This window comes from Falco peregrinus, chromosome 2, assembly GCF_023634155.1.
Source record: "Falco peregrinus isolate bFalPer1 chromosome 2, bFalPer1.pri, whole genome shotgun sequence".
In the NCBI taxonomy this organism is placed as follows: domain Eukaryota; kingdom Metazoa; phylum Chordata; class Aves; order Falconiformes; family Falconidae; genus Falco; species Falco peregrinus.
In genome coordinates, this window is record NC_073722.1 from 8,470,307 (window position 1) to 8,482,900 (window position 12,594).

At 38.0% G+C, this 12,594-nt stretch overlaps 1 long non-coding RNA gene across 1 annotated transcript in view; it reads left to right on the forward strand.

Annotated features, from left to right (window-relative positions):
• Positions 1-232: 232 nt before the first annotated feature.
• The window catches only part of LOC114012820 (uncharacterized), a 59,216-nt gene continuing 46,854 nt past the window's right edge, over positions 233-12,594 (forward strand). The window contains exons 1-2 of the long non-coding RNA XR_008746124.1: positions 233-850; positions 1,845-1,924. This is a non-coding gene — a long non-coding RNA (uncharacterized LOC114012820). The remainder of the gene's footprint in view (positions 851-1,844; positions 1,925-12,594) is intronic.

The window sequence follows — 12,594 nt, forward strand, 5'->3', positions numbered from 1 at the left end:
TGTAAATCTTGGGAAAAGTTTCAGATGACAACGACAGCAGCTGCATGCATGGATGTAATGTAGAACATCACATGGATGAGGTTTTCACAGGAGTTCGACACTCCTCTGTTTCACAGCATTGTTGATTTATAGTCCAGATCAATTTTGACATGGCCATGAGACACACAGTACTGTACCACTAGTAATGAGTAGGTATTTATGAACAGCAACAGACAGCTAAGCTGAAGCAGGTAAGAAAACAGACATTTATGCTAGAGGTTTGCCTTTAATCTTTCATAAAAAATGGAAGCAGGGCCTCCAGCTGAAGTGTACGAATCAACTCTGCTTAAATTTTAAAGTCTATGGCCTACGTAGTGGGGCAAGCAGAAGAGGGAAGGAAGCAGCAGCAATGCCACTGTGTGCATGAAGGTACCTCGTGTGAAAGGTGGTGCATCTTTTCCAGGCTTTCCACGTACTTAGAGGAAGGAAATGATTGTTTTCCAGGCTCACTAATAGCCTGCACCTGGTTCCTGGTCTAGATTGTTTTCTGGAGAAGTAGATTTCTCTCCTCTGAATGTGTCTTCCCTCCCCGAAATAAGGCAATTTGTGATTACAGTAACCAAAGGAAAGGAATGAGGTCAGAATACACCTACAGATGATACAGATCCCAATTGGATATGCAAAGTAAACATTTGAAACAGCTGGGTGAGCGTAACATACAACGATTTCCTCCCCTGCATTCAGAGGAAAATGAGATGTTGCCTGCAAAGAACGAACTCTGTCCAGGAACTGTAATGGACACTTGCTCTCATCCTTCAGATAAGGTGGAAGCAGCCAGACAATCCTCATGAACCAAAGCAGTGAAAACTATGTAAGTGTATCCACTCATGTTTTCTGATTTTTGGGGACAATGGTTTTACTTTGTGCAGGAAAGAAATGGTTGCTGAATATGAGCAGTGATCACCAGAACAGCAAAATTTGTGACAGAAAAATGGAAGCGTAGCTGTGGTTTACCCTAAGAAGAGTAAGATGTGATTTTTTTTTTTTATAGGCAGTGCAATCCCATTGTCATACAGTACATATATCTGAAGTTCTTCTGAGGAACGTACTGCAGGTGTATCTCAACAAGAGTGAAGAGAACGTCTAGGTCAGTTATATTTTTAGAGACTAGACTTAATGAGGATGAGAGCCCAGAGCAGCAGGAATTGGGGAAGGAGCCTGGAGCTGAGGACATTTACTGCTCAGGTGGCCGAGAGCTGGGGGATGCTGGTGGTGGGGACTCTGTGCACCCTCTGCACTCAGCAGGGCAGACTCTTTCTCCAAAAGGGTCACCTCCTCAGTACATCTAAGTGTGACAACTTGGCTTTGCCATCACTTTTCTCTAACACATCCCTTCTGATAAAAATCTAGAGTTTTTGTCTGTAGGAAAGGGAATTTATTCTGTTAATCACAGACTAAATCCAACTGTTCCTACTTCTGTTGGCATAAGCCCAGGTGGTAGGCCCTCTGAGCAGAAAATCTGCCAACTGGGAAGTCATAATAGGAAAAAAACATCTGCTGTTTTTCATGTTAAAATCATGGATATACTGTGGAGCTCAAACCATGGTCTTAAGTTTTCCTTTCTCTGTAGAAAGCTTAACAGTATGTGAAAGTGTCAATACTGCCTGATCACCATACAGAACATACCTCCAAAAACACCTAGGGCTTATTTAGGACTCAAATATACATCTCATAGATGGTCCAGGTATGCATTTTTAGCCTCTAGATAGTGTTTACCAACTCACACGAGAATAAGCAGTGGTTGAAAAGGAGGAACTTTAACCTATGCTTCAATGAAGTGTTTTTGTTTTTGGTTTTTTATGTAGATGTTGCTTATTGAGTTTTCATGAAAGAATGAAAAAAACACATAATACTTGATGAACAAAGGATATGCAACATTACAGAGGTAAGAAACTTGCCTCCATATCTCTAGGGCTTGTTAATAAGGCTTCCCATCTGACCCTCCCTGTCTCACAAACCTAACGTATTCAGCCAAATTCTAGACCATAACTTCCATGAAGAAAACCACCTTATCAAAGGCCTTGGCAAAAATATGTGTAATTCTGTTTGACATCCTTCATAATTTTAGAACAGTAACTCCTGATTAACGATGACAAAAAAATCAATTATTTGAGACATTAAAATCTGCTATGTAAAAAATTTCAACAAGAATACATTCTGAACTCCTTGGGTCTATGTTTGTTCAGGACTTTCAGCTTTTTACAAGATCAAGTCACAGGTATAAGGCTGAGCACTGCATCTTGTACCTACTTCACTTAAAGGAAAAGAACCATCTAGAAATCTTGATAACGTTAGCAGAGAGGAGACCAAGATGGAAGAGTTACCTTGGATTGCTTGTGCCTTATGCTGCTGGAGATATCAAGTTCATAATTGAAGTGATAATGTAGGTTTTTTCTTCCATGGGGAAAATGTTACTACATTGCTGTGTGAGTAACTTGTCCCCAACCAATTTTCCAAACAATATCTAACATCGGCCTGTGAAAGTTTCCTCCATTGAAATTCAGTATGAAGTTCACTACAGCAATGGTATCTAGGGTCTGATCGCTTGTGCACTGAAATGAAATGATAGCCTTCTGTTCATCTCATTATGCATGAAATTAAGATAGAATCCAGGAAAGATATTGGCGTTTCAAATGTATTCTTGTACTGGAAATGTGCTTCTCTCCACTACTCCCACAACTTCCTTGTACTTAAAATGGTCATGTGTAACATCCTCCAATATCCAAATTTTCAGTGAGAGCCAAGAGGAGCCACATTTCTTGTTATAGGGATGGATGATGAAGAAAATAATACTAACATTTTAAAAGCAAAGCTTTAATTATTTGTATTTCTTGAATATGGCCATCAGTCTTAAGTGATTATTTTCTACTGGTAAGTATTACCATTTGCTTTCAATGTGGCCTATCCAACACTGTCATAAGAGTTTCACTCCAGCTATGTTCCATGTGCTCATATTCAAGTTCTTCATGTCACCATTGTGTATAGGAAATTTTGGTTTATTTTTATGAGACAGAGACCAAAATATTTACTAGGTGGGATGGAAACAAGCAGCTATCTAGATAGTTGCTAGTGTCTGTAGTAGTTAATTCCACAATCTTATACTAAGTGTAAGTAATTTGCTTTTCTTGTGAAAGTAAACTTTACTATTAGCACATAAATATATTGTGCCAGAGGTGAAAAAGCTGTTGACTACATTTACCTCTGAACTTTGATGCATTTTATAAAATTTTCAGGTCCTTCAGGCCCTATAAAGATAATAGCTGAGAATTTAAACCGAAGCACTTGCAGTCACTCTGATTTCGGTTTACATTACAATTTCATGAAAAACAATATTGAGAATTCAGTTTTTCATTCTTTCAGAGGCCAAGAAAATAAAAGCTTGGAAAAGTTTTAGGACATGAAAACAAAACTATTCCCAGTCTTTTGGCTCTTACATACTTTTAAGCAAACAAACAAAACCCCCATTGGTTCGCACCACCAAATTTCACTGCTTTCAAATGAGGGTGTATCTTTGTTACCTCTCGATTCAATTTCCTAGCAGCAAGGGGGTTTGGTGTGGGGTTTTTTGGTGCTGGGAAGAAGATGGAGTTTCTTAGCTGTATCTGGATGTTACATTTAACAGATTTCAAGACAGCATTTCCCTTTTGTAGAAACTTTCTCTAATATCTGTAAAAATAACAGAAACCTTCCAAAATTGTTTGGTTTTGCTTCCTGCATTAACATCTCTGAGCATGTTTGTGTGAGTCACAGGTTGATGACCTATGTCTGTCTCCCAGTGAAACAGTTTCCTATTACAAAATCTATCATCGCAGCTGGCACTGACACCATTTCTTGAAGTGTTATCTCTGACATGAAGGAACAGGCAAGGAACTGGTGTCCTCTTTTTGTCCCTGTGAAATAATAGCTAATGCCTGAAATACAAGCACAGAGCAGTATTTGAACACTTGCTTTATTGCTCCCTGTGTGACCTTACCTTTGAGACCTCTTTTATAAAGTCCACATGTCTGAGCACATGAGGGTAAAATAAAGATGAACTATAGATCACTAACATTTTCAGTAATGTTGCTGTTCTTCCATTGAGAGAGTTGTGACAACTGTTCAATGCCTTTCTTCTCTTTGGGGCAAATGTTCAATGCCTTTGTGAAATAGTACCGTGAGAAATCTACACAGCATGCCCACCCCTGGCACACTTGCCCTCAGCATTGGATAATGACTGTGCACTTCATATAAAAATTAAAAGCTGCAGAATGTAAGAAGAACATGCTTGGCTTACCTTTGTCTGTGTAAGAAGGTTTTCAAGGTTAACTTTTTCAGAGATGGGATAAGGAGAAATACCTGTTTGTGTTCCTTGACACTTACTTTCAGATGCTTCAAATTTTGCCTAGATGTGACTACTTGAGCTGAACAATTTTGGAAAACTCTACAAGTATTCACTCATTAGCATAGAAAAATATTTGCTAGCCTGAATTTAAAATAATTATGAACTATGTCTGTGAAAAAAGTTTGGCAGAGAGGGGTTGCTTTGCATTTATTGAAAATTGTCCAGTTTGCCCAGGTTCATGCAGCTAAATACAGACTTTTTATTTTTCAGCATCGCTGTTCCCTGAAGACTTTTTCTAGCCTTCACATGCTTCAGGTTTTGCAATGACGATGTTGGCTGCTCCTGGCTGAAAGGGGAAAGGAGGGGAAAGCTGCCTGACATAGATGGAAGGGGGGAAAGTAGGTCTCCTTAGAAGAGAGAAGTGTGAGAGAGCGGGCAGGTGAGAACCCAAGGTAGAGGATATTGTGACAAGAATGGGGGAAATGAAGCTTGTGCCAATACAATTTTTTGGAGTGACATCAGGTCTGTGTGCCTGACTTCTAAGTTGTCCAGGCATTGCATTCAGTGTGTTGTCAAGCTTCAGCTAATAAATCCTGCTGCAAAATAAATGAGAATTAACCGGGCAGGGTACCTTAGATAAGATAAACCAGGTCTGGGACCTAGGGAACTCAGTTTATCGGGACAATGAGCTAAGATAACAGGGAGTCAGGCTTTAAGAGGTTCTAGAAAATAAAGTAGGTGAAAATGGAATTAAACACTGCTATGTAGTCAGGAAATCTAAATGGAAATATTTCTGATATTTATCAATGTTACAATGTTGAAGTTTGCAATATAATTTTTTTCTTTTAGCACTGGATGTATGAGTATATATGCATATGTCCCTTCAAATTCAAATCTGCTGTAGCATAGGCTCTTTCTGTAACTTTTAAAGTGAAAAGCAGATTTACAGAGTATCATATAATTCAGGATGGCAAGTATATGACAGATTGGAAGCACTGTAAAATCTGGCTTTATCATCGTTTCACTATGTCGTGCTATGGAACTGCTTGGTTTTATTTCCTCTGCATGGCACTATTTATTTAATTTCCAGGAGTCTTCTGCCTACACATGGTGGTTGCTGTTTGATGAGGCAGAGAGATACAGACATTCACTGGAGACAGACATACATAGCTCCTTATTGAGCAATTTATATTTGCCTCTAAGTTACAGGACCATTCAGATTAAAAGAATGCACTTGTCCTTTGTGTATGAAAACTATCATTTTTATAGAACATACACATATATGCATTTGTGCATGAGGTAAACAAAAAGCATTGTACAAATTAATCACCCAAAATATTCTAACTGGCTATCCCAAGAAAGACTGTAAATAATTGACTAAGATTTCTACTAATAATTTAGAAAAGGGACTACATGTTTCGTGATATATCGGATAAATCTATATTTAGGTTTGCAAATAGTAGCTCTATTTCTAAAATTTTGATGTGCTCCTATATCATTTGAGAGGGAGTTTGATATAGATATCCTCCTCGCATGTCTTTCAAATATTGATGAGTAGTGTTCTCATTCTTTTAAACACGAATATTCCTAACCTACAAAAGGTAACGATAGAAATATCATTCTACATCTGAAGGCAGAGAGCATCTTTGGAAAGAAAAGTCCATAAGGACCTTTAAAAACAATATAATGTTTTACTGCTATTTTTTTCAAAATATTGGTACTATATACTTCTACTTTTGTACCGTATATTTGAACCTTAATACCCATGTAATATTACATATTATCTTCTTATCATCACTGACTCCCACTGTAGCTAAGTTCTAAATAAGTTCTAGGATTTCAGTCTGTAATATAGGTTATGCAGTGCAACATACTCATGAAAAGTATTCACATTCAATACTGATAAACTAATATTCACCAATCAATTATTAATAGAATGATGTCTCTATCTGTACAGCAGTTAACTTGCTTATGGCATGAAAAGCAGTGGTCAGTGCTAAGTTAATGTTGATTTCTATTGTTTCAACCTCTGTCAGTTTAGGACTCAGCTACTTGGGAGCGGGATCTTTACCGCAATCTCTTAGATTTTCATCAGAAGTCTGACTTGGGGCTGATACGGTCCAAAATTAGATCTAAAAAAAAGATTTTTATTTAAATTACACCTGTTAGAAATGTATCTGTATTTCTCAATGTTTTATCTCTTCTTGAGGGCATGTTTGCCATGAGCTCTGAATTCTATGTTTTCCACTTCAGCTTATTCATTGTCTGTTCTTGTTCAGGCAATAGTTGGCAACTTTGCCTCCTGTGCTGTGCCTGGGAGCGTGACTGTTTGGGATGTATATATATCCTAGATTCTCTGTTCAGTTGCCATCATGTTGCCATACGTGGCTACAAGCAAAAGCCTGCTGGGCTGCTGGGTGTAGTGACACTATCAGTTCCCAGACAATAGTCACTGCATGCTGTTTCTTATTCAGGAGCTGCAAAAGCCTAATTAATACAAAGGGTGCCGTTATAGACATTGCATCCCAGAGAGAAGCCTGGGAGGTTTGCCCCAAATTATTTTTTGTTCTGTGGATCTACACCCAAAATAGCACCTTTGGGTCCAAGTTTAGGGGCTGTGTTTGAAGATGAACCCTGTCAAGGAAAGCGCTGTCTAGTGATTGTAATATTTATAGAGAAGACTTTATGTTTTCTACATCGTGTTGTCACTGACTCTCTGACTTTGTGCTGCGGCACTTCTGTGAGACAAAGAAATTGTATATAAAATACCAGCCTTCTTTCCCAGGGTCGTTTAGGGACTCGGTGCTAAAAAATTGAACATAACTTTTCTGAGGCTAGAATCAATACACTAACTACTGCTCAAGTGGTGCTGGGAGGATTTTACCCAGTCCTAGGGCACCCAGTGGTAGGCAGAAAGACAAAATGCTTAGGCTCTTATTTTTGCAATAGGGATAAAATGGCCTCCAAGATGGTGTTAAAAAGGTCCTCTTGAAAAGTTCAGATTTCATAAGATTTATATGAGATGTATTGGCTTATTCAGAACTTTAATTAAAAATTGTAGAAGGTCCTTTAGTTCATTAATTGAAGATGGTTGCCTGTAAATGAGAAATTAATTTATGCTTGTTTTTAATTGTTGGATGCCACCACAATTGGTGCTGCATAAAAATACATACAGTACATAAAATGTGAATTAAAACAAATGAATAATTATAACCACATCAGCCTAAAAGCAGGAGGCATTTTAATATCGGTCTTGTAATGGTGCATGAATTAAGAAGGATTAATTTTTCTGAGACAGTTCAGAAGTATTTAGCCTTTATTCTGCCCTTATTTAAAATGCCTCATATAATACATCTCAGTATTTTACATAATTTAAGTTTTCCTAAGACATTTTGTTCTCTCTGAGGTTCTTCAACATACTGAAACACTCCTAAGATCTTAGATCTAGAAATCATCATTTTTCCAAGCAGTTCATTTATTCTTTGGGTTTTCATTCATAATCTGCAGGATCAGTGCCTGTTATAGATCAGTTTCCTCAGTTAGGGAGGTGCTTGTTTATGGCAATAGAAATACAATTAGCTACATAGATTGGTGTAAGGACATTCCATAATGGTCAGAATGTCACAGTTATCAGACTGTTTAGCATGAGGGTGTCATGGAAAAATGCTTATAATCTCTTCTGTAGAGTATTATTTTGTTTATTTGGGTAGCAAATGTGCAGCAGAAAGCAGAGCCTGCAGTCAAATCAGAAAGACAAGATTCTGTGGTTCTGTGTTCTTAGCAAACAGAAAACGTGTGTGAACCATATGCATGTTTTAGGACACATATTACAGAGAGAAACTGGTGCAGCAGCAAGGCTGCTGACCATTAGCAAAGTATTGCACAAACTGTGTAATTCTGAATCTTTGTGCAGTGACTGTTCAACTGGAGTGAACTATATAGCTAAAAATAAGGCTGTCTAAGGGCTTTTCTAGATTTGGCTCGGATTTTTTGTAGGAAGCTCATGTTACTAAAAAGTGAGGCCCTTACAGGCCTGAGTGTATTGTAGCAAATAGCACAGCTGTTACAGTAACGTACCTTAGTAAATATCAGATTTTGATTTAATAAACCGAGCAATAGAAAAGGGGAAAAACAAATTCAAAGTCTTACCAATTGTAAAAGTTTCACAAGAAAGCAGAAGTTGTATTATCATATTAATGCCATTATTAAGGTTTTGATAAATGCTTTACGTATGAATATTAACACAAGATAACCTGGATTCAAGATATTCACAGAGCATAGAAACACCGTCTCAGCTTCCTGAACGCATCTGTCAGTGTACTCTTTGATCCTGCTTTGTAATATGTCTTCTATTTCAGTTTTGGGTTTCTGGGCCTTTCCTCTACCGAGTCTTTTCACATATTTCAAAATATGTGGTAGCTTTGTGATGTGAACAAACATCTACTGGGATCAGATCCTTTAAAGTATATATGAATAGTAAATTAGTTAGATGGAGCTCTTGTATGCCTGAAAAGTGTTTCAGTTCCCTCAGCATGTGAGCTTTCTCTACATTAGAAAGCAAATCACAATCAAAGAGCCTTACATGGGTTTTATATTTTGACCTTGGGCAAGTCACCGAGGCCCTCTGTGGCTTGGTTTGAAGCTCAGCTTCCTGCATGTGCAAAATGTTAATGTTCTCTGCATTAAGGTGTACATTCATCTTTTTTTTGGTTTTTTCCTATGTAGAAACTTATAAATCCTAGAGCTGCCTCCCCCCCCAACCCCTGCCAAAGTTCGTAATTTTTTCTTTTTCTATTACTTTTGCCCAGAGCTATATGCACATTTTGCACATGTGTTTTCAATCCCTATCTGGACATTTCATCCTTATCTGCTGCTTTAGTAGCAGGAGTTCTTCAGTTTACAGCACAGGGGTCCTGAGTTTAGCCTCTCTACTTAAGGATAACTCTTATTGGGTTTTAATCTTGGGTATAACAGCTTCAGTGACCCCAAAGTTCACAGTCTGCCTCTGTTCTTTGGCTATGAATGCTACTCTTTCTCCTATGGGAAGAACAGCACGCTTCCCCCTGCCTCCCCTGGAAAAGAATGGTGTGACCTGAGAGGCTGTTTTATAGCAACTGTCTTACTCTTAAAACTATAGCTGAAGTTTTTGTGCACAGTTTTGCATCCCTTGGGGTATTATGAGGTGATTAAACTGTTGAACTACTGCCCATTTGATGGTCCCCCAGGGTCTTCCACTCCAGGGCACTGTAGGATTTCTTGACTTTAGGAAGTGCTTATGCTGCTCTTACCTTTCTTTCTGTCTTGCCTTCCCCCCACCTCCCCCTGCCAAGTGTTTCTAATAGCAATTATTCTTTTTCAAAATGTGACTTTAGAAAGAGGAAAATTCTTTCTCTGCTGAAGGGATAAAGGCACAGTTGTCTGCAGGCTTTGCTTAGCTGGCATCACCAGCGCCAGAGCCAAGCCAGCCTTCTGCCAGACAGCAGCTCAGACATTTGAAGGAGCCAAAGTCTAAGTACCAAAAGGGAAATAGGAATCCACTTTTCCTGACCGCTCTGCCAGCAAGTAGCAGAAGCATGTGGCTCCCTATCTTCACAGGACGTGAAGGACAAGGTAAGTAGTTTGGGCATGATAAAAGCATGAGAACAACAAAGCTGCCAAGCAGATCCTGAGGACAGAAATGTGGGTGATACAGGACCTTGTCCCTTTCAGATTTTGCTGCAGAGTATTCTCAGGAATAAGCATGTTTCATCCCTTCCCAGAGAAATGATGCTGCTTGCTTAAAGAGCACACTGGTTATCAACCCCAAGTCTCGCAGAGGTGGGTAGTTGTCGCTGAAGATTGCCTTTCCTTTCCTTTCATGTTTCCATTTAAATGGGAAAGGTAACTGCTGTTTATGTCAGGTTTCTTGTGGCTGAAGCTCTGATTTTTTCCTAAAAATTAAAGCAAACAAGTAAGAGGGGGTTATTGAAATTTATGAAGTTAGGTATAGGGTTGATCAAGAACCTTTGTTGAAAATGATGCAATCCTTTTTCTTCTTTGCCTGGACAAGCTTCCTGGAACTTCTAGTTTAGCATCCTGACCTTTTCTCTTGTCTTTTAAGCTTTTCAAATATTCTTCTTCAGTTTGGGTACAGTTTTTAAACTTTCCAACATAGCTGTCTCAGCTGTGTCAGTGCACAAAGGAAATAATCCTCAATCTTTCTATCCCAGCTAAGAAGATATGTTGTGCCTGGGATCAGGTGTTCAGGCTATGACTGGCCAGATGAGTTGATCGGTGACATCATGCCTTCTCTAAGGGTTGTTTTGTATAGTTATTGCTTTCCTTATTAGCTTCTTATAATTCCTCTGCCTCTCAGCACTGCTTAACTTTATGTTGACTTTTCAGTTAGTTCTTTTAGCTTTTTTCTGACTCCAGGGACATCATCTAATTTGAGCAAAAGTACTTTTTTGTATTTGCTCAATGCCTTTGGAACACAATTTTTATTGATGGAAAAAAGTAATGGACAAAGAATAAATTATAAGACGTTGTGCTTTCTTTCATTGGTGCCCTAAAACACTGGATGATAAACAGATATGTTTGCTTGTATTCAGAGATCAGTTTTATTTCTTTTCATTCTTTCAGTACACAATGCATACTGATGCGTTTTAATTAGCAGAAAAAATACATATAATGCCATGGAATAATACTGTCATGCATATAGGAAAACTTTGCTTAGTTTGTGTTTTTCTGAGGTAAACACAGGACTTCGTTATGCTTTTTGCTCTGAACGGAAAATTTATTTTAATTATTCTACCTTAACTTGAATTGTCAGTTTAAATTCACCTGCTGAGTGCTATCAACTGGTGTTGGCATCTGTATTCGCGCTTGAAGATGTCCATATTCATTACCGGATTTCTTTAGCTTAACAAAGCTTGGAATTAAATGCAACCCACAAAGCAAGCATTTGTCATTCTGCGATGCATTGAGAGCTAGCACTGCTAAAGGAAAGTATTGTTTCAGGCATTAACAGTCCAGTCTGATTATGGAACTCTGTCCGTTTCTGGTGGGAACCACTGCAAGAACAACATCATTACCATCTGTGTCCTCAGCAGAGGCTTCATATCTGAACATTTAGCATTTCAAAAATCCTACAGATGTTGATATTGCATTATTCATTTAGTTAGAGACTGCCACAGCTGTGTACTTTCCTGTATATTCTTTCAAACAATCTGGCAGCAGACTCTAATTTGAGCAGTGCAGAATACAGGCTGCAATTTTGATGGGTATGACTCTGGTATACATGATTTGTGCCTATTTGGCAAACTTACAGTCTCTGAAGAAGCAAAATGGAGTATTGTCACTGCACTTCAGCAATTTCAGTATTCCAATGACAATTTAATGGATTGAAAATGAACATGCCTTGTGTGCATCTGAATGTTCTTGTGGTACTGAAATTATTTTGGAGAACCTTTTCAAAGCAATACATCAACTTGTCAATCAATAGATTGATGGAGTGAAAGAAGTGGAGTATCAAAGAAAGCAAGAGAAACAGTGAAGGAAAAAGGAGTAAAATAACAGAAAAAAGGAAGGAAAGAGATGGAAGAAATGGAAGAAAATGTGAAATGCACTGCATATTAAAAAACTGAAAAGAAGGAAGCAAAATGGAACACAGAAAAAAAAAAAAAGAAAAAAAGAAGAAAATTAAATTATAAGGAGGAAAGGAAAAACTCAAGAGTTTGTGACAAAATACTTGGTCATGTATGGAAGGACTTTAAATACCATCGAGTTAGCTACTTGAAGACTTTAAATACCATCGAGTTAGCTACTTGAAAATGTATCAGATTCAAACCCACAGTTTCTAAAATATTTCTAATGCATACCTTGGTAAAAATACTCTGCTTTTGCTATGACTGCAAACCAGAAAGAAAAGGAGATTGGAATCCAAATTACCAAATGTCCACTGAATAAGATTATTTCCCAGGAATCAGCAGAAACGGGTACAAAGCTCTTTTTTTTTTTTTTTTTTTTTTATTTCTACTCACAGAACCTGATATTGGAAGTTATTCAATTGCTTGAATTTGAAGCAATTTTTTTTCATAGCTTATAACTGGGGAGTCAAATCCCAAGAAGTTCTGCAAACTACAAAAAATACTTTAAATCTGCAACAGTGATACTGAAAGTGAAAGATGACCTCATCTCAGTGATGTCTCCCAGAAAGAGGGTTGGTGCTTTCTGAATTTTTAGGGACTTAACTC